This window comes from Lynx rufus, unplaced genomic scaffold (genome assembly GCF_022079265.1).
Source record: "Lynx rufus isolate CCGP_SWC_20201006 ecotype Redwood Valley unplaced genomic scaffold, mLynRuf1.p SCAF_1, whole genome shotgun sequence".
In the NCBI taxonomy this organism is placed as follows: domain Eukaryota; kingdom Metazoa; phylum Chordata; class Mammalia; order Carnivora; family Felidae; genus Lynx; species Lynx rufus.
Window position 1 is genome coordinate 185175455 of NW_025814823.1, and position 26413 is coordinate 185201867.

The window sequence follows — 26413 nt, forward strand, 5'->3', positions numbered from 1 at the left end:
AAAACCTCTGATGACAGCTCAATAGCCTTTTTTCTCCAGCTGGGAAATTTGAGAGGTGAGCCTGAGCAGGGTCACCTGAATAGATTGCATCTGCCAAGACTTGGTGGCTAAATAAATGAGTGCATGTGGAATGGAAATTAGGGGGCCAGACCTAAAATAAATTTAACAGATTGCCTCCTCTTTAAGGGCTCCTTTTAATCAGCTGGTTTCATGAGACTTTGCTTTGCAGAGGAGGAGATGTGACTCATGAGCATGCTTGCTAGAGACAGATGCTTGTGGGTTTTGTTGTTTTTTGGTTTTTGTTTTTTAAATTCTCTCATACAGGGATCCATAAGAAATTTGGGTGAGGAGAAAGGCCAATGATAAACATGATTTGAATCAAGGCAGATTTAGGGGGGGAAAGATATACAGGATTTTTACAGACTCACAGTTCCTAAAACTATGTTCAAGGACATAAAAATGCGGGCACCTGCGTGGCTCAGTTGGTTGAGCATCTGAGCTCAGCTCAGGTCATGTTCTCACAGTTCATGAGTTCAAGCCTCACATGGGGCTCTGTGTTGACAGTGTGGAGCCACTAGGGAGTCTCTCTCTCCCTCTCTCTTTCTCTGCCACTCCCCCCACCTCAAAATAAATAAGTAAACTTAAAAAAAATAAAGAAAGGAAGGATGTAAAAGTAAAAGGTGAATCAGAGTTTTACAAACAGAGGAGCTTAGAGATCACCTAGTTCAACTCCATTTTCCTAAACACTCAACATAGTATATAATACTCAGTTGGCAATTAAATACAATTTTTGTAGTTGTTGAATAAATGATTGCCCGACTAAAAATTAAGAGAGATAAGTGATTCATCCAAGATGAATTACACAAGAAATACCCAGTTGAGCTAAGATGTGTCAATCCCAAGCTCAAGACATTTTCTACACTGCTTTCTCTCATTTCTACATAGCATAGTCTCCATTTTTTAAATGAGCCCCAAATTTCATGCACACACTTTCCTTTTCCTGGTGTCTGTATCAGTTAGGATGATACAAAACCTAGCAAAAGTAGCTTCAGTTAGAAGAGTATTTTACTTTATAGAAATCCAGAAATGAATTGTCTCAGGGTTGATTTTGATGGGTCAACATCACTGAGAACCTAAGAACTGTCCATCCTTCCAATTTCCCTTGCTCATGTGTTGCTTTCATTTGGGGTTCTATTTTTTCATGGTTGCCAAATAGTTGTAGCATTTCTTTTTATCTTCTATGAAAGCTTCCAAGTAAAATAAAAGGGACAAGGGGCATCTGGCTGGCTCAGTCGGTAGAGCACAGGATCTCAGAGTTGTGAGTTTGAGCACCGCATTGGGTATAGAGACTACTTAAAAATAAAATCTTTTTTTAAAAAGGAGGGATGAGAGTAAAAATGGCTTCCTTCTCACATCACTCTATTAATAAAAAGAAAAATAATTCCCAAAACCTTCAACATACTTCTCTTTATGTTTCACTACCAGAAATGAAACAATTCCTGGCATATTTCACCAACCACTGACAAAAAGAAATGAGATTGTGGTAACTGGCTTATTAGGCCAATCTTGATTCACCTATGCGAGCTGGGCACATTCTATCCCAAACAAATATATTCGTAAGGAAGAAGACTAAGTGGCTATCTGAAGACATCTATGAGATTCTGGCACATACACAGATTGCTCTGGCAGCTCTACTCAAGACTAAGCCCAAAGGTATTATATCCCAGAAATGTTAGATACAGGAGTATGAATTCAACTTAACAAACATTTGTCAATCACTTTCTGTTTACCAGTCTCCCCACAGACCCTGCAACTTAAACAACAGATAGAACTGATACTTTTCTTACCCTCAGGGAGCCCACTATACGAAGGCAGATAAAGACCACTAAATATGTTATTATAATCCAATATGATGTGTGCTCTTATGGGTAAAGTGCCCACACAAATGGGATAATGAAGACATAACTAGCCCACATACGGATGGTCAGGGACGGCTTCCAAGAGCAGGTGTCATCAACAGAATAAGTAGAAGCTAGTATGGAGATGTTATGGGACAAGCAGAGTGTGTTCCAGATAGAAGTTTTCAGCATAAGCCAAGTGCAAGAGACAAGTGAGAATATGATGAATCTGAAGGCTGGGGAAAAAAATTCTGTATGACTAAACCACTGAACATAAGGCAGAGGGATCAACTGAGACTAAAGAGGTAAGAGCTGGTATTCGAATTAGTCCTGTTTCAACTTTTTGCCAGTTTGATAAAGGATTCGCCATGACAGTCATAGGTGGAATCACAGGTGTAAAAACAACTAAAAGGCAGCAAGCACAAAGGCGACCTCCCCCGAGGAAATGGATCATGACATTGCTACTTGGTAACTCGCAATTCCCTTTGCCGATTCTGCATCTATTGAGGCTATTACAGACCAGGCTGAAAATAATGTACCAGTTCAGAGTGTGTCAACAGCTCCCCAGCAGAAGGACTAGTGTGGGTAATGAGTGTGCTTTGACAGCCCAAGGTCAGATATTTAACAATATTCCAGAGTTTAAGTATGATACACTGAGCGCTGTTTTAGCTTCTTACTTGAAAGGCTCACAGCTGCTAATATTTACAGAAATAGGAAGCAATTACAGTTCGCTGCCACAGGAGGAACTTAAATAATTTAAGACTCATAATGCCTCTGATTCTTTTCAAGCCATCTTTTCTCCAGAACCAGCTGCTTCTAGCTCTCAGTAAGCCCTCTGTTGAGAAGGCAGAGTCGCCCTGATGCACGGCACTGCTTTTGCTCGCCCAAAAACTCAAGCATACAGCTTTTTGGCATCCACGACATTTCTCCCACATTTGTACTTCATCTCTGGAAAGGGCCCCTTTTCTCACCAGCAATGAAACTCCGCAGCCATCTGCCCGGGCTAATCTGGGTAAACTGGCATGAGCAGAGAGAACCATAATGTAATTTCGCAAATTAAACTAATTTATTTCAGTAGCCATTTTCATGACACGGATGTGGTAGGACAAGAATAGAGAAGAAAGGGGAATGGGGGAGAAATAGAACATGTTGAATGCCAAACAGAAGAAAGTCAAATTTTAAGTGCCTAAAGTTTCCATGTGAACTATCCCAACAGTCTATCCTTGCAATTCCATTGTGAATTCAGCTCTTTCCCATCATGGTCAACAACCTGATGAGTGGGATAGGAAAATGTAGACAATTGTAAATTTTTTAATTGAAGTTTAGATTGAAGAGCTTCTAATATCTGCCTATCAAACAATCTTGGCAAAAATTAAAGAATATTGAGGTATCTGCTCCCATTATATAGTTTTAAAATATGACCAAGAATGTAACTGGTAAAGTTACTTCACCTGGGGATAAACACTTTTTATGTGAAAGGTGTTCTAGGATCTTTAGCTTCCACAATCCTATATTATCATCACAGCTTTTCTTGGGAGGACACCAGACTAGAAGAGAAAGAACATGTTTCCTGGCACTCAATGTATTAGCTTTTAAATCTCAGTTCTACCCCATTTTGTGCCTCCCAACTCTGAGTTGTTATCCCATGTTTCTGAGCCTCAGTTTCTGCACCGGCAACATGAAGATGATCTTATAAACATGTTTTAATCAGAATTAAATTATGTCAAGTGAAATTACATAGACTAAGAACCTAATAGTGGCTAAGCTATAAAAAGTGTCCAATGAAGCATGGCTCCATCCCTTCTCTCCCAATACCTGCTCTTCCATTTTTCTCATCAGGTTAATATATATACCTTTCCAGTGTCTGTAGCATTTGGGAGAAATGCTAGTCAGCTGTCACTTGGAAAACACAAAAAAGAAGCACTTTTGTAATATCAGAAAGGGCCCTGTTATGGGTTGAGTTGTGTTCCCCATAAAATGTGTATGTTAAATTCCCCACTCCATTACCTCACGATGTGACCTTATTTGGAAGTAGAATCATTGTCAATGTAATTAGTTAATATAAGGTCATACTAGAGTATGGTAGGCCCCTACTCAATACATCTGAAAGAGAACACCATTTAAAGAGACAGGAAGGCCCCAAGGAGACCATCATGTGAAGATGAAGTGATGCAGCAGTAATCTCAGTGATGCAGCAGAAGCCAAGGAATACCAAAGATTGCCAGCAAACCACCAGAAGCTACGAGAAGGGCATGGAACAGAGCCTTCCTCATAATCCTCTGGAGGAATCAACACTGCTGACACTTTGATCTCCAACTTCTAGCCTCCAGAACTGTGAGATAATGAGTTTTTGTCATTTAAGCTGCCCAGTTGGTTGTACCTTGTCACAACAACCCTAGTAAACTAGTACGGACCCATGGCTAAAGTTGTTTTCCACTCAGTGTACACATTAACAGCTTTCACCACTACAACCTTTTTTATAGGTTGTCAATGACTTTAGGTCTTTTGGGCAAACACTCAGTTGTATACTGTAAATAATATGGCTGACTTGGACAATTCTGGCTGGCTGAGAACACAAAGATCCTTAGTACACTGCCTCCTTAGTCCCAAAAAGCACTTTGAATAAGAGGTTTTATTGGCTCTGTTGACCTGGTTTTCTGTCCCACTAGGTATCAAGCTCCTTGAAAGCAGAAACTGTGTCTCATTCACCTTCAGATCCCAAAAAGATGTGGAAGGTACATAACATTTGTTGAACACCTTATTGTTTGCTAAGCACTTAAAACTTAGTTCCGCAAACTGATCTGGGTGCCTGTAATGTACCAGGCCACATCCTCAAACCAGAAGAGAGGGACATCAACATCCCCGTCTTATTAAAGAAGAAATTCAATTCAGAAAATTTAGGTAAAAAACAATAGAAAAGAAAATTAAGATGAAAATGGTGAAGGCTCTTTCTTTTTTATTGTATTTTGTAATATGATTTCAAAAAATACAAATTATGAATCCAATATACATATTCTCCTGGAGTCTGGACTCAGAGAACACAAGAAAGAATGAGGGAAGTCAAAGTGTCAGCTCCCCAGTAAATTTACTGGTGTCATCTGCCCAATAAATTCCCATAACATAAACCATACATTGTAAATAAACCACAGTATGACACAGTTCTGACCCTGAGCAGATGTAAGTAAAATCTAAAATACAGTCATTTCTCAGAAGAAAAGTCTGGCCCAGAAAGACTCATTCCCCTTCTAAATTATTTAATACTTATTAATTGTATCCTGCAAATTAAAATGCTAAATTAAAATCATCCCCTACCTTTTACTCTTCAACACATGAGAGTGCAGCAAATAACTATGCTAAAACCAAACAGCTGCATCAAATTCATATATGCATGTAGATCAAATCCAGATAGATGGAGAGGTCAATGATAGAAAGATAAATCTATATATGAATGCAGATATTATAGGAAAATGTTAACTTCCTTCAAAAATCTGAATACTTTCTCTCAAAACGGTGGCATTAAAGGATAGCATACTTCTCTAACTTTGAAACGTTTCTGGCACAGGTTTTTCTACTATTTTTTTAAGTTTGGTGTTGTGATATCTTGCATATCAAGACATAAACACAACAAACATATTTGCTGTAGGAGATATGGAACTCAAGGAGCAACCTTGAGTACTATGACAACATGCAACCCACCCCCACCCCCTGCTGGTTTTTCTGATCACAAAGATCCAACCCTTCCTGATAACTTGGGACCACTCTGGACCGGTGAGTACCTGATGGCTATGGTATAAATGTTTGTGCTCCCCGCCCCCCAAATTCATATGTTGAAGTCTTAACTCCCAAAGATGGTTATTAGGAGGTCGGGATTTTGGAGGTATTTAAACCATGAAGGGTGGAGAACCATGAATAGGATTAGTGCCTTATAAAATAGGCTCCAGAGAGATCCCTGACCACTTCTACCATATGGTAACACAGCAAGAAGGCACTGACTATAAACCAGGAAGAGGGCTCTCACCAGAATATGACCATGCTGGTGCCTTGATCCTGAACTTCCCAGCATCCAGAACTCTGAAAAATAAATTTCTGTTGTTTATAAGCTACCCAATCTCTGTTACCTCGCTAAAACAGCCCAAATGAACTAAAACACTGATAAACCTTTGACAAATGCCCTCGGAGTTTGACATTTCTCTTGCCCATTTCACTGCCTATTTGTTGGTTTTTATCTCTTGCAAGCTCCTCATTTAGGGTATTATTCCATGAAGAGGGATGAAGAACCAACTTTACAGGATCCCACAGAAACTCCTAAAACAAAAAGTCCCTCCATATAGAGCCCTTCAACCAAATCAGACACGTTAGCTCTTGCCTGCAGAATCCAGATTCACTCTCAAAGAACAAAAAGAAAATCTCACCTCTGAATATTCATGGAGAATTGTTGCTAAATTAGCACCAAACTAGATGTCTAATGATTAACTAGATGCTCTTGATAAAATATCCAATCACAGCCTCACCTGGCAGTTATGCCTTGTTTTAGAGCACCTCTCAGAAGGGATGGCAAAGCATAACCCATTTTAGAAACTACCTTCTTCTCTATAGGAAAACACATGTAAGCAATGAAATTCAATATTTACCCTGGATTCTTTTTCAAAGCAACTGTGAGCTTCTTGAGGAACCATGCCTTTTTTATCCTGAACACCTGTCATGAGTTTTGGCACACCACTGGCTTCCAACAGATGTTGGACACGACTGACTGACAGAGAAGGTACTGAGATAAGACTAAGGCTAACATCACAGGTGAGCAAGAGGTATCACAAGTATATCTGTTTGCCTATCAATTCCCAAAACTAGTGGAAGTGTTTTTAATGTTTAACTCGAATAAGACTCTAAGAATATGAAAGTAGTGACTTACCAAGCCTGATTCCTTAGTGCCAAGATGTAAGAATCTCAATCATTGCTGCAAAACCCAAGCACAGTTGAAAAGACAACAAAGAAACTTCACGCTTAACCATGTCAACAATTAACTTTTTTTTTGAAACATACAACATGTTTGAATTATTTGCTAGTCACTCAATCCTCTTGCATATTACAAGCTTTTGAGTTATGCCAGTATCATAAATAATTCCTGGGCTTTTAAGCTTTTTTAAATACAAAAGAAAAATTACACATGTACTGGCACAGGGAGAAATGACACAGAAAGTCCTCATGACCCAGATTATGCCTACTGCTCTCTGATATTTTTTCTTCCATATCTTTTTCATTCAAGATCATATATACCTTAGTTCAAAAATGGGAACCTATATACTGTACTGTTTTTAATTTGTGGGTTTTTTTTTTCATTTTTGTTGTCTTTAATGACTACACTTTTGTTGTTGTTGTTATTGTTGTTGCTGTTGTTGTTTTAGAAAGAGAGCATGAATGGGGGGAGAGGGGCAGAGGGAAAGAGAGAGAGCATCTCAAGTAGGATCCACACCCAGCATGGAGCCTGAAATGGGACTTGATGCCACAATCAAGAGATTATGACCTGAGCCAAAATCAAGAGTTAAATTCTTAACTGACTGAGCCATCCAGGTGCCCCAATTTTTCTAATGCCTATAGTTTTTAAAATCAGATTAAAATGTTAAGTGATTAGCTAGCAAACATATACTGACAACTACATACTACTTATTTTTCATAAGTAATGAACAACTGCATGATTTGTACATTTCAATACCCCAGTAAAGCTGAGGTAATATAGGCAGAGACTGATCTCGGTTCAGAAATACATCAAAACCTAAAACTCAGGTAGTATACCAGAGCTTGAGAGATTGTCAACAAAATGTTGAAATTTCCAATATACACTGACCCTTAGGTGACTCTGATTAACTGAAACCTTTTGCTTACAAGATAAGGAAGAATCTCTATTACCATATCAGCTCAACCAGTTGGGATGTTGACTATCTGACATCAGGGGTAAGAGTGGGGGTGGGGAGAATGAAAGAAGAAAAATTACACATTCAGACATTGTAGTGTATCAGCAGCAGATTCCCAGACATACTACAGCATACAAGCCCATCAATTATATAAACTCCCAGCAAGTTCAAATAAAACAATAAACAAAGAAAAGGTCATCATATAACAGCAAAGCAAGTCAGGGAAAACAACCACCAGTGTCAGGCAATGCTTGATCCAATCTAAGGTGGAAAATATCAGGAGAGGCAAAGACTGCTATTGGCTTTAAATCTTCAGGTGGTGCATTCCCTCTGATAACTGCAGTGCCTAGAAAGGCAGCAGTCAAAACCAGTAACCCTGGTGGCCCTTTCAGCCATGGCTCTCCCTCCCCAAATTGGTTTGTCAGTGCGTGTATGTAGGCTCAGGAGCCTGGAATTTAGCTAATGGTCTGTGAAACATTAGAATGGGCTCCTAAAAACACAAAAACGCTAAATCTATGATTTACAAATTCTCCATGAGGTCCTCTTTTAGGAGAAAGCAATTTGCTCTAAAGCTCAGATCTAGAATGAGTGTCTTTCTCAGGTGACATGGCCTGTCTGAAACCTGCATAAATGATCATGGCATTTGCAGATTTCAGTTCCAAGAACTGGTCTAACCTCTTTGTTAGAAGTGTTTTGACTAGAAAGAATGCACGGCTTTAAAAGTGGAAGTTATCACATATTTAAATATTGAGATAAATAATGTATGCTATTAAAATGATTTTAACTTGAGGTTGTCAAATTCCTGCTACTAATGTATTTTGAGGGCTTTAACTCAAATCCCTGATACCTCGGCTTTTCCTCATTTCCTGTGTATACCTTAGTGATGAAAAGTGATGGGATCATCTCATTCCCTTACTTAAAATCCTTCAATGTCACCAAATCTAAACTTACCATGTTCAAATAGGTTCTTCCTGATCTGGGCAACCCTCTTCAACAACCCTCAATACACAAGGCGCATTCAGCCATATGCTGCTCCTTACAAACATCCACTATGTGCTACATGGCTTCCCGTCTCTTTGACTTCGCACATGCTGCTCATTTACTCAGGTAAAACTTTCCAGGGGCGCCTGGGTGGCGCAGTCGGTTAAGCGTCCGACTTCAGCCAGGTCACGATCTCGCGGTCCGTGAGTTCGAGCCCCGCGTCAGGCTCTGGGCTGATGGCTCAGAGCCTGGAGCCTGCTTCCGATTCTGTGTCTCCCTCTCTCTCTGCCCCTCCCCCGTTCATGCTCTCTCTCTGTCCCAAAAATAAATAAACGTCGAAAAAAAAAAAATTAAAAAAAAAAATAAAAAAAAAAAAACTTTCCAAACTCCACAACCTTCCCTTTACCCCAACCTGACCATCTTCTAGGTAAACCCTCGCTCAGCACTGCTTCAGTAAAACAGAACCACAAAATGGGGCTGGCTTTGGAACTAGCCAACTTTGATTTGCATCCTACTTCTACCATCTAGTAGTTACTTAAACTCCCTGTGCCTTTGTTTCCCCATCACCAAGATGTGAAAAGGAATAACACCTAGAGATATTGAGAGGTTAAATAAAGGAATACTTTAATCAGGTAGCTTTCATAAACATACTCAGTGTTCAAAACTATTAGCTATTATCGCTGCTATCATCATTATCATCATCACTATCCTTTAATACTCCAGTTAAAGCTCTTTTTTTTTTTTTTTTGGCAAAAACCCTTTGCCAAACACAACCTCTTCTCACAAACATGTCAATTACTTGTTTTTCCACCCATGAAACCTGACATACACTAGTCTACCCTTATCTGGGGGGACTACATTCCAAAGCCTCTAGCAGATGACTGAAACCACAGATAGTACCAAAACTTATATATACTATTTTTACCCTATATATACATAACTATGATAAAGTTTAATTTCTAAGTTAGGCACAGTAAGAGGTTGGCAACAATAACTAATAATAAAATTAATTAGCGACAATAACTATAATAAAGTAGCACAATTATAACAATATACTATAATAAAAGCTATGTGAATATGGGTCTCTCAAAGTACCTCATTGTACTGTATTCTCCCTTCTTGTGATGATGGGACATGGTAAAATGCCTGGGTGAAGTGAGGTGAATGATACAAGCATTGTGATACAGTGTTAGGCTATGACACGCCAGGAGAATCATCTGCTTCCAGACCATGGCTGACCACAGGGAACTGAAACCCTGTAAGGAAAACCATGGATGGGACACGGGTCCTACTGTACTTCTAATGTGGCTCTCAAACTGGATCAAAAGTTTTTTTGCTTTTTTTTTTTTTTTTTTTTTTTTTTTTTTACATATCTGTTCTCTCCCTGAAAGTTTCTCAAGAACAGGAACCACATCTCATTAATCTTGTATTCTCAGTGCCTAGCAGAGCCTGACATACAGGAGATACAAAAATAAATATTAGCTGAATGAATCAATAATTGAATGAGTTCCTAAAAAGCCAAGTGACACCAAATGCTGATCAATCAAATCATGTATAAATGCGCTAGGAAATTGGATATTCAGAGAAATAAGAAAACTTCACGGACTGGGTGAATAATAGAAAGCACATGGATTTAGGAGCCAGGCCTGCCTGTACTGGAATCCCAACTGATCCTCCTATAAGCTTTATGACATAGGCCAAGTTATTTAACCCCTGGGACCCTCTGCTTCCTCATCTTTTTTTTTTTTTTTTTAATTTTTTTAATGTTTATTTTTCACAGAGACAGAGAGACAGAGCATGAGCAGGAGAGGGGCGGCAGAGAGAGAGACACACACATAATCCGAAGCAGGCTCCAGGCTCTGAGCTGTCAGCACAAAGCCTGACGCGGGGCTCAAACTCACAAACTGCAAGATCATGACCTGAGCCTAAGCCGGATGCTTATCCAACTCAGTCATCCAGGCGCCCCTCTGCTTCCTCGTCTTTAAGAAAATAACATCTAGGAGCGCCTAGCTGGCTCAGTCAGAAAAGCATGAGACTCTTGATCTTGGGGTCGTGAGTTCATGCCCCATGGTGAGTGTATATATTGCTTGAATAAATAAATAAAATTAAAAAAAAGAAAAGAAAACATCTACCTCATCAGGGAAACAATAAATAAGAAGACATCAAGTAAAGTAGCAGGGCCTAGAAGCAAGCATTCATTAACTTTTTCCCTCGGTCTTTTACGAAGAACTATTTTTATAAATTTAATTATTACTCCGTTAATCTTTGTGTTAAATTTGAATCTGCTGAAATGAGTCACAGAACTATACCATCATAGGAGTCAAGTTTTTGTTTTCTTGTCCTGTAGCATGTTCTTAAACACCCAGACATACATACCCCATCTGCTATCTACCAGGGGACCAAATTCCCATATTCATATGCTAGGGGCAAGTGTTTGCTTTAATTCATTTGGCTTCTACTCAAACCATTAATTTCAACCTCGGAATTTAGAAGGTAAATTAGTAGTCGTTATCTGAGGTTCCAGGAACACAGGCTTAGACACAGACCTGAGAGTCCTAATTAATATATTCCTTAACATTGCATTACAAACAAATCCATCAGCTCCATGTGTCTAGGGGAGATACAGCTGCAAGAAGAGAAGACATGCACAAGACACATCTCACCTCTTTTGTTAATTGACCAGGTCTGACCATGATAATATAAACTTTTCACAGTTGCTCCGTTAAAAAAAAAAATGGATCAACCATTTTCCCACCGATCAACTAGAGAATTTACACATAAATGTCAAGATTAACAGATAATCCCATCCACTGCTATAGAAAGAACATAAATCACTCATGAATTCTACCAAGGTTTGGTAGGAAAGTTTTAAAAAAGGGGGGCCGTGGTTGGAAGTCACAGAATTTCTGGTTTCACGAGTCCAGGGCATTCCTGGTTTATCCCTAACTGTGCTCATTGTTCATTCTTGGCCCAAGAACGAAGGGAGCAAGTAGAAGGTGATATCACTGTTCCTATTCATAAACAGAGAAACTGAATTAAAACCACCCAAAACCTTGAGATCCACTTGACAGACCTGAATCATATGCAGATATCAATCTGCTCTTTTAACCCCTAAAACCTAAATTTAAGGGGCAGCTGGGTGGCTCAGTCAGTTAAGTGTCCAACTTCAGCTCAAGTCATGACATCGCAGTTTGTGAGTTCGAGCCCTGAGTCAGGATCTGTGCTGACAGCTCAGAGCCTGGAACCTGTTTCCATGTCTCCCTCTCTCTGCCCCTCCCCTGCTTGCATTCTGTCTCTCTCTCTCAAACATAAATAAACATTAAAAAAAACATTTTTAAGTAAAAAATAAAAATTTTTAAATTATTTTTTAATGTTTATTTATTTTTGAGAGACAGAGAGACAGAGCATGAGCAGGGGAGGGGCAGAGAGAAAGGGAGACACAGAATCGGAAGCAGGCTCCAGGCTCTGAGCTGTCAGCACAGGGCCCGATGCAGGGCTCGAACCCACGAACCATAAGATCATGACCTGAGCTGAAGTCGGGTGCTTAACTGACTGAGCCACCCAGGTGCCCCCCAAAAATAAATTCAATAGAACTGCAAGGGTAGCGGAATGGGAAACCAGTAAGGTGAGAGTGGACACAGAATGTCTTCCACCTTGTGATATCATGTAGCAGCATCTATTGTACCTGCTGTAGATGCAGGTGCCACTGAAATTAGAAAACACACAATCCTCTCTCAGCTTCCCGAAAACTTAAAAATTTATGACTACTGAGTAAGTGGCCTACCTTTACTACGTTCCAACTCATGAGAGCATCAACAGATACACAGGCTAAGATCTGTGTTTGGCTCACAGGAGGAACAGAAAAGAGGAAAAGCAACTTTGCAAAAGTATCTAACTAAAACTATAGTAGTGTGTCTATTAACAAACACCCCCAAAATAGAACTTTGGTCCAAAGAAATGCAAATTTATTTAAAGCATAAGCTATAAAATACAAGAGTTGGCATGTCAACACTACATACTGAAATTTAATCAAACTGAAAAGAACAGTTGATCTGTCTTCAAGAGAAAGGGAGGGGGTAGTATGTAATATCTTTAATATATGGATGGCTGGGTAGAGTAAATGACTGTCGCACAGAAGGTTTATCTGTAAACACTGCAGTAAGTCTGGGGTTTTTAACCACAATAAATGGCTGGTTTCAATCAGCTGCTGCTAGCAGGAAATCCATGGCCCATAGGAGCAATTACCCATCTCTTGACTGAAGCACAGGGCAATTACAAGCTCCCTAAGTACACTCACAGCACTGGAGCACACGCCTGCACGGTGCTAATGGAACTCGGACAAGAAACTGGTTTGTGGCTACATTTCTCAGTCTCAGCCCCTCGCCAAACCCTTTCATACTTCTCTTATCTCACAACACGGCAGCAGAGACAGAGAAACTGTGGTCTGCAAAACCAATATCGTCTTCACCCAAAACACAGACATTAGAGTTTTCTCTGCCCTGCATCCCCTATAAGCCCCTTAAATTTATTACACTCATCCTGACTTTTCAAAATGTACCAGGCCTTCATCTGTGGTTTTGCAGATGACTTCTTACCTGAGTCTCCCAGTCAGTATTTGGTGCTCATTATGACCAGATCAGTTAGCCAAATCAGGATTTCTAATCTTAAGGAAGTGAAGAGGAGTCTGTCAGAGAAATAAATGGGAAAAATAATTACTCTTTTATTTCACCGTGAAAAATATGTCAACTAGGTATCCTTAGAGAAGTAACCTCTATACAATTAGAAAAAGAAAAAGATAGTAAGCGGTCTATCAAGTTAACCTTCCATTTGCATTGCATTTATAACAGGTAACATTTACTAAAGACCTAATGTACCAAGCATTGCATTATGTGCTTCTAGTGTATTGTCACATTTAAGGCTCATAGTAACCCAAAGTGAATATCATGATCATCCTCATTTAAAGAATGAGAGGGGCACCTGGGTGGCTCATCTGAGTCTTGATTTCAGCTCAGGTCGATATCTCATGGAAAGCTGCCCCTTTCCAGCTTGTGCAAGTGTCTCTCTCTCTCTCTCTCTCTCTCTCTCTCTCTCTCTCACACACACACACACACACACACACACACACACACACACACAAAATAAATAAACAAAATAATAAAGAATGAGATAATGGAGGGGTTCTTGGGTGGCTCAGTTGGTTGAGTGTCTGACTCTTGGTTTCTGCTCTGGTCATGATCTCATGGTTCGTGGGTTCAAGCCCCACAAGGGATGGGGGTGCTGCTTGGGATTCTCTCTCTCCCTCTCCTTCTGCCCCCCTCCAACTTCCATTCATGCTCATGCTCTCTCTTTCAAAAAAAAAAACGAGATACTGAAGACTCAGTTTAAGTGATTTCCTCAAGACATTGCAGTTACATTTTGGATTCAGGACTTGAATCTGGTCTGTAACAGGTCAAATCTAGCTCTTAAATATCATATTATCCTACTCCTGATGTTGGGTGGCTCTGTGAGAGAAGGTGAATAATTGGCAAAGCCACCTTATCATGCTCCCATGACAGACATTAACGATGAATCCCAACATCCTTTCCCACTGAGTGTAGACAAGATCACAGAATCTCTCTCATCATAGTACTTCAGAAAGCCAACTCCATTTGATGCCAACTCCATTTCAGAATTCCTCAGCATAGCAGCCTTGGCACAGTGCTTGACCCATCAGTAGGCATTCAATAAATGTTAGATTTTAACAGATGATTGTGTAAAAGGAACATACATAGTTCCTTTAGCCCCAAACAGACCCATATTTAACTTCTGGCTCTACCATTTACTAATTACGTGATTTAAGCAACTTATCTAACTCTGAACTTACTTTCCTCAGAGTAAAATAAGGTTGTGCCAACCTACCTTGCCAAGCTATTATAAGGATAAAATGAGATGGTCTCTAGAGTTAGGAGGTGCTAATCCTCCAGGAAAACGAGACCTCTTAATAATAATAAAAGATCATTAGTTTTGCATAAAACTTCCTGGGATCCCCAAAGACTGAAATAGATAAGAGCCATGCTCCTCAGAAGGAAAGTGGACTTACAAGTAATAGAGTATAGTGGGAATCCTGGAAACGGGACTCAGAATTAAACAGATCTTATATCCCAGGAAGGACAGATAGCATTAAATAACTAATAAAGAGAAGTGAAAAAGACATATGAAGTCCTGGATTGGAAGAAAACCTAAGGAAAATAATCAGTTTCTTCTTCTATGTCTTGGACCCAGCTAGCAAGACTGAGTCTTTGTTTTCATCCATTGAGAATCTCCTAAGAGACCATAATAATGTATAGCATAAACCATGGGTTTAATTTTAAGGCAACTGGTCCTTCCCAGAATGTTGGTGATTGTGTCTTACTGGGAAATGGGATACAGGCCCAACCACATATTATAAGGAGCATCAAGCACAGTGGTTGGCTCATAGTTAAGTGCTCAGTGCATGTTAATTCTCATCCTTGTGTTTCCAAAGAAAGAAGAAAACTTGGGCCTAGATTTGCTTCTCCAAAAGTACCTTAAATTCCTGCCTATGTATGAAATGCACCACCTCCACCCTGCCTCTCAGTGGCTAAGTAACGTCAAGGCAAGTGGAAGCAATAGTGTGCCTGATAGCTTCCAAGGAGTTGAGAGTACTGCAACAGAGGCTTGGAGTTCCCTTCCCCCAGCCCGTTTTATTCACATATTTCCTATTTTTGCAAGCAATTATAAAAGCAGAGAAGATACTCTATTAGACAAATCTTCATTCATCCAGCACATCAAATCTGGACAGAAGTTGGCAGCAGAGAGTTGCTTAATCCCATAAGCCCCACGACGTGCATGGCATAGTCCTTTTCTGGGCTTTAGTGAATATAGAGAAAGGTAGATGCAAGGAAGCCAAAAGCATTTGTACAACTAAGTCATAAAAGAGCTGATGGACTACACGTACCTTCACAGAACTGGTTTGGAAAAAAGAAATGACAGATATATATGGGAAAAAAGATACTCTACAAGACAAGGAGCCCAAAACTCTTAAGTTTACTGTGATGGTCAACACTCTGATTCTCTTTCACATCCTCTTTTTCCCTTTATTATCTTTCTTCTCAGTAGTTTGTGATTCAGGACTTGAATTTAGGCAATCGAAGGACATACCATGCCACTTTGCAGTTATGGATTCTCACTGCTGCCTACCCTCCCCATCCCACCATTGAAGATCCCCCTTTTGCTGAGATCACCTATTTCTATTGCCCACTAGGCTTATTTCCCAAATCAGAAATGTTTCCTGCTAAAGAGTCCACAGATATAGATTTTACAGAAATCTGAGGACACTCCTACTCCAATGTTTATAAAGGATTCTTTGGAGAAAACAAGATCTGGCATCTTTAAGACACTATACTGCTAAAAAGCTTTTCAACTGTGATATGACTTCACTTGAATTATTGAAAACAGAACAAATAGAAACATGCTCTGATGGATTTAAAAAGGTCAAATACCTTTGATGACACTAGATAGCCAACATTGTTACAGTTAACCTCATTTTTATGACAAAATTTGTTAGTTCGCCCCCCCTCCCGCCCGCCTTGGTTCACGGATGCTATATCCCACATTACACCCTCACAAGGTACTGTGTTGTGACATTCACTCTGGACTCCTTAGACTACCAGCTCCCTACCCCTTTCCATTACCTTCCAAAAAAGTACACACAAAATTAAGGGGAAATATCCAGCTTAAAGGGCAAAGATTTCTAGTAGAGGAAAAAGAGTGGGAAATGAATTATTTCAGACCAAAAGCAATTATACTTTGAAGGCAGAAGCAGACATCTTCTGGCACAACTGTCAAGATGTTACAAAAAGATTAAAGGAGGGTTTTTTTTGTCATTTAAAATCTGTTTCTGGTTCTCAAAAAAAAAGGGGGGTCTGCTGTTCAGTTTGTGATTTTTAATAAGATTTCTCAATAGACTCCCTGCTTTTAAAAAGTATAAGGGAGAAAGAAGCAAAAAATTGAAGGCTATGTAACAAATACAGGCATGACTTTGATGCAGTATCATTCATTTTCACCATTCTGGTGGATTTAGACAAGATTTTTTGTGGGAGGTTATACCCTATACAATAACCTGTCAACAAAATAAACTTGTTGCAGAGACTTTTCAGGATTTAGGCTTCTATTGGGGTTAAAGTAGAAACATCAGATTAATTTCTTTCAAAACTCTGGGAAGTTTTACTCAAGGAGGCAGAGGCAAAGGATGATATTTTCCACTACTAACAATGTGCAAATCTCTCCCTACGCTTCAAATGCCTGCTTCTATTCTGTCCCCATTCTTCTATTCATACCCCATTCAGGGTATGGGCTCCTTCAAGTCTCCCTTAAGTATTGCTTATCGGGGAAGGTGGGTGTGGGTATTGAGGAGGGCACCTTTTGGAATGACCACTGGGTGTTATATGGAAACCAATTTGACAATAAATTTCATATTTAAAAACAAAAGTATTGCTTATCAAGTTCCTGCTTGAGAGACACAAGAGGTTATGTTGAAGACCTAACTAAAGGTGTTCAGTCCAAGGGGTCATGATTCCTAGTCCCTCCTCTACCCTCCCCATGTATGACATGGAAACTGTGTTGGAACTTGGTCACAGTCAAAATTCTCTCCGTGGGAGGTGAGCCACCACCTCTTTTCTTTCATCTTGCACATTCTCTCCATTTTCACTTCATTCTTTATCTCTTTCCAGTGTTGGAGTTCAACATATTTGTTTCAAAGGCTTCCCATCTGGCCTTCATCTCTTCATCCCTCCTGTACATCCATTTCTGTTGGCGAGGCTGGTGGCTCATAGCCTTGGCCGTAACACATTCGTGAGGGTTACTGCAGATGGAAGATAGGTTCACGGCTTCATTTTCTCTCATTCTAGTTCCAGTGTGCAAAGATTCCTTTCTTGCTTAACACATATATAGGGTGGGCTAGAAGCTGTGGGAGGCCACATCAAATAAGTGAGGTGACCCATCCCCTCAAGTATTCTGCATTATTTTGAAAAACAAAACAAAACAAGACTTTTGCTTGGAAAACAGGGGACAGTGTGTGATGGTAATCAATGAAGGCTAAAATCACCTGCCAACTGGTATGACACATATGCTTTCAGGAAGGAGGGGAGGAAAAGTACCTCTACTTGGCCTAGTCTTTGCATTCATTTCTCATCCTACCAACTTATTCAGATGCCAACCTGCTACAACAAATTTAACTTTGAAAAAGAATAACTTCCCAACTCTCCTCCCCTGATTTACAACACTGGCGACCTTTGTTCTCCTTTTATTTCCCGTTAGAACTCTCTTTTGAACACTACCGTTGTATTTGATACAGAATCCATTTAGAGTATATCTCAGCTTCTTCTAAAATATTTACAAGCCTGAGTTTGCCTGAAATTCCTACTTTTCACATAAAAAAAAAGATGTGAAAATTAAACCGTCCAAGTTAGGTCAGCAAATTAAAATTTTTTAACATGAAATTTTATCAATATGCTTTTCTTATTCTAATGCTCCCCAAATGGAAAAGCTAAAATCTGAAAGAAGCTATTTTTTGAAGTGATGAAATATAGTGATGCTTCTGGGGATTTAGGATTAGAAAAACTTTTAATTTCTCATTTAACTCAATTTATACCTTTGGCCTGTCACCTTTAGCAGATATTAATGGGGGAGGGGGAAGAAGATGAAACTTAAATCAGCATGTACTAATTGCTAGAATGTGTCTTTTAAGATAAAGAAGCTTTGTAGGGAACGAGATGTAAAGTGCTGAGTAATTTTCCAGAAATTTTAGAATATTTTACATTTTCTGATTTCAGACTACAAAATATAATAAAGCAGAAAGAAAAAGGAAAGGAACGACTAATATAAAGAAGGGGAGGAAAGAAAAGGAAGGACACAATTATTGAACACAATTGAGTGTGCCAGACACTCAATTAGGTCTTCCCTATAGCTTATTTCATGTATTCCTCATAATGATACTCACACACAGGGTTGGTATGATCTTTGTTGTACAAATGAAGCATGTGGGGATTAGGGAGGTTAAGTAACTTGGTCAAGACCACACAGCTAATAAGTATAGAGCTAGGATTTGACCCTAGATCTAACTCCAACTCTTGCTTGTACTACACCATACTGCCTCTGCAGACAACCCCTTCAGGGGGTCTTTCCAGAGTATTCACACCCAACACACTGTATAGACTGTCTTTTTTTTTAATTATTATGTTTATATTTATTTTTGACAGAGAGAGAGAGAGAGAGAGAGCATGAGCAGCGGAGGGGCGGAGAGAGAGGGAGTCACAGAATCCAAAGCAGGCTCCACGCTCCGAGCTATCAGCACAGAGCCCGACGCAGGGCTCAAACTCACAGACCACGGGATCATGACCTGAGCCGATGTCAGACGCTCAACCGACTGAGCCACCCAGGCGCCCCATAGACAGTCTTCTAAAGGGGAATTTGTAGGCTCAGCTAACCACTGTTGTAGGCAACAGAAGGGAATGTGTTTGATTTTTTTTTCCCTTCCCTCTCATTACTTCTGCGGTCTCCGTCTTGCTGCACATCTACAAGGCAAAAGTCTAACCCCCTGAAACATCAAGGCAAGTGAAAGCTTAACCCATCAAGGTGGATAGAGATCAGGAGGAAAAGCATGGGATCATCAATCAATCTCCAATTCTGCACAAACCTATCCTGACCCAATAACCATGTGACAGACAGAATGCCCAACAGAAGCCTGACCACAACAACCGAATGGTCATAATTCCACAGTGCAAACATACATGCTCAGTTTATCTAATTAAGAGGAAAGGTTAACAAAGGTACTAGCAAGAGAAAAAATGTGCTCAGGACTTTGTATTCATCAGTGTGCAGTTGGCACTGTGGTGACCCTGCTGTATTGAAATGGGACTGGCTGGGTGGCGGGGCAGGCGGTGGGTGGGGGGGCTGCTGAAGAGAGAGAATGCGGGGGATGAAAATGAGACAGACAACTCAGAATTTTTTCCTTTTGAATTTCAACCTGTTGGATAAAAACAATAGCAAATGAGGCACTGAATATGCATGAGGCAGGGAAGGTATTTTAAGTTTTTCAGGAGACAGCTCGCTGAACGGAATTGCTAATTATGTCTCACATTGCTCTGTCCAATTCAGTTAGCTTGATTATGGCTGAATTGTCAACTCCCCTGCACTTGAGGTTCCACAGTGGCAGCCCATTCTGAAGCTTAATACGAAATTAGAAGTATCTTTTTCCCCCAAAAAAAAATGTTTTCCCTCACTGAAGAGCTACCTTTACCCATTGTGACAACATAACCTTTCTCAACAAAAATAAAATTAAAACCACCGAGGGTTCGGATTCAAGGGTTTTTGGAGTTGGTGGAACATTGGGAATGCGATCGCAGCTGTGACAATTGCAAATTAAGATTGAACAATGAGCCAAATTAAAAGGGTGAGAAAGAGCAGAACACCATATGGAGTATCTCGTTGCTACCCCCACAGGATATCTTTGATTTCTTAGGATAAGGAGGATTTGCCAACTGAGGAATGGACTAAATAGAGTTCTGGAATGTCGCCTTTATTTTTTTTTCCCCTAACCTACAGTGGCTGCATAAGTCAAGGGAATTAAATTTCCCATTTCCTTTACTTAGTTTCTTCACCTTTAAAATGGGACAAACCTCACTTGATAATGGTGCTAGTTGGAGAAAGTGATGATGAGTGAAACAGGGGGTATCCGAGCTGGATAGTTAGATTGCTATCTAGAAAATTAGGACCTTGGGAGAATTCATCCTAAAGATAGAAAGAATGGGACACGATAGGCTTCAGCAAGTAAAATCCCATTGGTTTAATTCAGTAGTGTGCCCTAGTCAAATCCATTCATTCCCAGCCAAGCCCATGCTGGATTCATGTCTAAAATAGAAGAAGAACAACAGAGGATGAAGAAAGGGGAACAAAATGCGGATACGACAGTCCTGCATGGAGCCCCTTTAAAATAGTAGCCCAGAGAAGGGCTGCCTGGGTGGTTCAGTTGGTTGAGCGTCTGACTCTTGATTTCGGCTCAGATCATGATCTCACTGTTTGTGGGATTGAGCCCCACATTGGGCTCTGTGCTGATGATGTGGGGCCTGCTTGGGATTCTCTCTCTTTCCCTCTCTCTCTGCCCCTCCCCTGCTCATTCTCTAAATAAATAAATAAACTTTAAAAATTAAATAAAATAAAATAATAGTCCAGAGGGAGAAGGAGCAGTGTTGCCACCTTGCCCAGGAGAGCCACACTGCTTTAGGGGTATGAGGGCCCAGTGCATGGATGAAGGTACATACTAAGACATGACTGCAATGACAACCCTGCCATGCTGGAATACACATGGAAGGACAAGCAAAATCTGAAGTAGCTGGCAGAGCAGGACAGCTTCAGTGGAAGGGTCTATTTTGACAACAATCATGACTACAGGAAATTGTCCAGGGAAGGTGGTGAAATATTTCTTTATGGAGGTTGAGATTTATGGTACATAGTTGGGAAAGCTGTTAATGCAGTGAAGAAGCCCAGGCTATCCCGCTGCGGAGTCACTCAAAGGAGAGCCACCGAGCCAATTGCTAGGCATGTCGGAGAGGTTGTACAAGAAACCCAGTTGACCACAAACACATACTGAGTCCAGCCGACACCACAGGAAACAGAGATGAGCCAGACCAGCTGAGCCCTATCTAAATGGCAAAAGTATAAGTAAATAAATTGGTGTTGTTGAAGCCATTATGTCTTGCATACCACATGGTATGAGAAAACTGATACAATCTGTACACCACACATTTCCCTCTGGTATCCTCCATTTTCAAGACAGAAACTTTTTTTTTAATTTCTTCCCCTGTGTCATTTGCTCATGAGAGCAATCTTAGTTCCCAAGTAATGTCTGCTGCTGACCTTAATCAGAGGCATTAGAGAAGTAACAATCATCCTACTTGCTAAAATTAAAGTTTTAGCTACAGTACATCATTCTGCAGGAGCAGAAAAAATCTTCCAATAGCAATAGCTTTGATGGCCACATCTGTCTGCCCTGAATAGTATCAGAACAGGGTGAGGTATATGCGCTGCGGCCTCAGTAACACAGTAACCCCGCAACGGGTTGTGAGTTCAGGAAATCACTGCAGTACTAAAGGCTTGGGTATTTGCCCTCCAGAGTCACTTTCATAGCTGCTTCCTTGGTCCTCCAAACATCGCCATTAGGAAAAGAGAAGATAAAAACCCCATCTCTAAATAAAGCATCCAAGCTCCAGAGAGAAGGGAAGGTGAGTCAGCTGCAAAAAAGGCATGGCAAACAAAAATCACAGTATTATTGATCGGCACTATTTTCCAGTGTGGCAGATATCTCCATTATTCACCTGCTTCGAGAACATAACCAGAAGATTTCCTCAGGAACACGCAGGATTACTTTATACTAAACCTAACTGAGTGGAGAAGTTACCAGGGGGGAAAAGTGCTATTTTTTAAAAGTGTTTGAAATGTTCCTTTTTTCTGTTTCTCATCTCCTGTCCTCCTTCCTCCCCAAGTGTCGTTTGGTGAGGCAAAGACTGTTTCTGAAGCAGAATTTCCTTTCTGATTAAATCTTATTCTGTTCTCATGCAGCTCCGTTGCTCAGCTCTGATAAGCCTCAGGTCAGTTCTATCTGAGCTTACAATCCAATATGAACTTTCAGTGATCACGGAAATACAGATATATCTTATTTTCAGTGATATCAGATTAAGCTGTTATTCCTAAGCAGCCAAGGTGGAAGAATTAAAATCACATCATGAAATGCAGAAACTATTTATTCACTCAAACTCTATCTCATCGATGTTCTAGATACAAGTACATCAAAATGTTGTTTATAATCAAGGAAAATTACCCCCAAAATACATTGTGGTGCACGTGATTTTTTATGTGCTCCTGATGTCTGTCTTTAAGAAAAGATTGGTTTTATTTCAAAAGATTTGCCTGCTTGCTGTGAAGATCTATGCCAGTTGGAAGCCTCAACTTCAAGTTGATGGTTCTTAAGAAGAGTGTTTCCATGGCTCTAAGTCAAAAGATTCAACCTTTTTTTTTTTTCGTCTCAACAATGCAACACATACAAGGAAGCTAAACTAAATTCCATTTTTCTCATTAGGTATTATTATTGGGCATTATCTGTATGTGACCAGAGTCATGCTAAAGGAAAAAGTCAAAACTGAGATAAATCCAAGTCTGAGGAGACAAAAGGGCAAAAATGTAGGGGCAACAGACTAACCAGTTGGAAGGAAAAAACAAAAACAGAGGAGCCAGAGTCTTATGTCACTGTAATCGTGGTTAAGCCTAACTATTTGACTCTTGAAGAGAGGTTGGGAATGGCAGTAGAGACTCAAGGCTAGCATACTCCTACAGCTGCCACTGAAAATAAGCATTTATTATGAGGAACCACTCATCAGAAAAGACAGGCTTCTTTCCCCTGCTCTAAGCCCCAGTGCCCTTCTGGGTCCTGGTTCCCGTAAGGAGTCATGATGGCTTCCTTTCCTTTCTCTTCTTATCACCTGATCTCCTACAACTCTTTCCTAGATGTTTACACTAAACCTAGTCAAAGGCTGTTTAACTGCAACAATTCAGAAGGTGACTGATATCTGCAAGATGCCTAGAAACAAATAACATTCCACTGAATCATAATACTAGTAAAAGCTAACTTTTTTTCTTTTTTCTTGAGCACTTGCTATGTACCAATGGTACAAAAAGTTCTATCACTGAATTCTTACAACAGTCCTATGAGGAAACTCATAGACATTGGTTATATTTGTGTGTTAATACACCCTTTCCTCTGGGGAACTGCTTCTCCCATTCTCTAATCATGTGATAGTGGGAGGACTGACACTCCTAGAACCCACATGACCACAGTCATAAAAGGACAGGGGAACCAAGTCTAAACAACCAAAGCACCCCCTTCACCAGACCACATGGTTAATTCAGGGTGAGAATATGACCAAAGTAGAACCAATGAAGACATTTTACCCGGATTTTTTTTTAATGTGTGAATTGTTAAAATATCAAGTTGGAGAACTTGATACATTTACTTGACGTAAATTAGGGACTATAACACCTTTTTCTCTGCTGTGTAGATAAATCTTGTTTGGGAAAAATAAAAGGTTGAGGTTAAAAGAAAAAGCAAATCAAAAGAGGTTGAGGCTAAAAGAAAAAGCAAATCAAAAGAGATTGGGGCGCCTGGGTGGCGCAGTCGGCTAAGCGTCCGACTTCAGCCAGGTCACGATCTCGCGGTCCGTGAGTTCGAGCCCCGCGTCAGGCTCTGGGCTGATGGCTCGGAGCCTGGAGCCTGTTTCCGATTCTGTGTCTCCCTCTCTCTCTCTGCCCCTCCCCCGTTCATGCTCTGTCTCTCTCTGTCCCAAAAATAAATAAACGTTGAAAAAAAAAAAATTAAATAAAAAAAAAACAAAAAAAAAAAAACAAAAGAGAGTGACAAGATCATACCTTAACTAACCACTCCTGGAAAGTACAGCTAGATAGATACAGAGACAGAGACAGAAACACATGAGATATAGATATAGATGATAGAGATAGAGATAGAGATAGAGATGATGATAGAGATAGAGATAGAGATATTGACAGAGATAGAGATAGAGACAGAGATAGAGATTGATAAGCTACTGCATTCCCTTTATTACTTCAACAACCATAGTTTGGATTACTGACATAACCAGAGCCTTGACTTACCAAGACAAGTGCTATTTTTATCCTCTTTTCAAAGATGGGAAAACTGAAACATAAGAGAGATTACATAACTTGCCCAAGGTCACAATAATACAAACCACAGAACCTGGATTCAAACCAAACTCAGCAGGACTCCAGTCAAGGCTCTTCATTACTGCAGAGTATAATCTTTAAGGAAAGCCATCATGCCAGACAGCTTCAGAATGCAGGGAGGAACAAACTTGCTCTTAAAGAAATAGTTTTGCAGGAAAGATAGATTGGGACATAAAGAGGAACAATATAAAACACATTGAGCTATTATTATGTACAGCACTCTTCAGTAATAATACTGCCCATTTGTAGTACCTGATTTGAACTTCCCAACAACTCTGTGAAGTGGATGGCACAGAGATTTTTGTTATACATTTTACAGATTAAAAAAAAAAAAATGTCTAAGAAAAAGTTCTCCCCAGATGATCTAACTATGTGATGAGCAATGAGATACAGCCAGGACCGGACACTGTGTCTTCTCATTGCAAGTACAGGGCCTTTCTCTACCACACTATTTACTTCCCTGGCTTACTTTAACCAGAAGTGTTGTTGTGGAGCTCAGAAAAAAGTAGTTGGTATTTAGAGAGCAAGGTTAGAATCTCCCTCTCAACACTGAACTACTTGGGAAATCTCTGATCAAAATCTCTAACCAAAACTTTTAACAATGGGAAATTATTTTTTCATCCAAAGTAATTCTTAGATTCTTAACTCTTATTTGAGTACTCAATTAAGACAGATAAGTGGTACTTACCAATACTTTCTTCCAATTCTTTCATACTTTTAAAAATTTGATCTGAATCCATCTGAAGCATACTTTCATGTAAGATGTTAGATGAGACGAACTTTTTCCCTTCCATATAATTGATCAATTAACCACCTTCATTTATAGATTAATCCAGTCTTCTCCCTCTATATACTCATATATATACCCTTAGTTTGTTTGTTTTTTCCCCCAGCTATTATTTCTATAATCTTAATGTGGGAAAAGCTTTATAAAGATAAAAACAAACAAACAAACAAAACAAGGGAAAAAAGACGGAGAGTTTTGCATCTGTGCAAATAAATACACATACATCAATTGATAGATTTAAAAAAGAAAAGGTTTAAGTCAAAAGACAGACTGTGATACATGGCCAAGAATCTTAATTCGCAGGATTGTCATAAATACAGAAAGACAGATATCCAAGTAGGGAAAAAAAAGACAAAGATTAGGAATAGTCAATTTGCAGGAAAAAAAAATTACAAATTAGAATTAAGTATGACAATATGGGGAAATAGGCATTCTTTTCTACTACTAAAGACTATAATAATTGACATATTTCTGGAAGTATGTATCTAAGGCACTAAAGTGCCCCATACTCTCTAGTCTAGTAATTCTACTTCTAGGAATCTTTCTAAAGAAATAACTAAGGCTGTGGGCAAGGCTGTTTCATACAGTGATGCCCATTATCGTGTTTATATTAGCCAATAAGCAGCCTCAAAGTTAAATGATAGCTGGACAAGCATAGAATATATGAAAACTTACCATTCTTTCATCCAAACCAAAGTTCTTGAAGCACCTACTTTGTGTCAGGCACTGTGCTGGGCCCTGAGAATACCCAACCTGTACCCTTATGAGGCTTAAAGTCTAGTGGGAGAGACAAAACAATAAAAAAAAGCACACAGGAATAAAAAACTACAACTATGATCAGTGCCCAGAAGGAGACCACTAAGCAAAGGAAACATCCGGTGGGGAATAAAAAAGTCAGCAGATCAAAAATGGTTCCCAAAGGCAAGGAGATTCAGAGTAGAGTTCTGAAGAAGAAAGGCGTTCTTTGGGTAAAAGAAGGACAGTCCAGGCAAAGAAAACAGCACACACAAAGTTATCCTTCACATGAAGAA

General features: G+C 39.7%; 1 long non-coding RNA gene across 2 annotated transcripts in view; it reads right to left on the minus strand.

Moving 5' to 3' along the window:
- The window catches only part of LOC124520468 (uncharacterized), a 96072-nt gene that overhangs the window by 47052 nt on the left and 22607 nt on the right, over positions 1-26413 (minus strand). Inside the window, exons 2-4 of one of the 2 annotated variants that reach the window (XR_006964326.1) lie at positions 13384-13472; positions 6808-6852; positions 5917-5969 (exon numbers count right to left, since the gene is read on the minus strand). This is a non-coding gene — a long non-coding RNA (uncharacterized LOC124520468). The remainder of the gene's footprint in view (positions 1-5916; positions 5970-6807; positions 6853-13383; positions 13473-26413) is intronic. The other variant, XR_006964327.1, reaches the window with a different exon arrangement.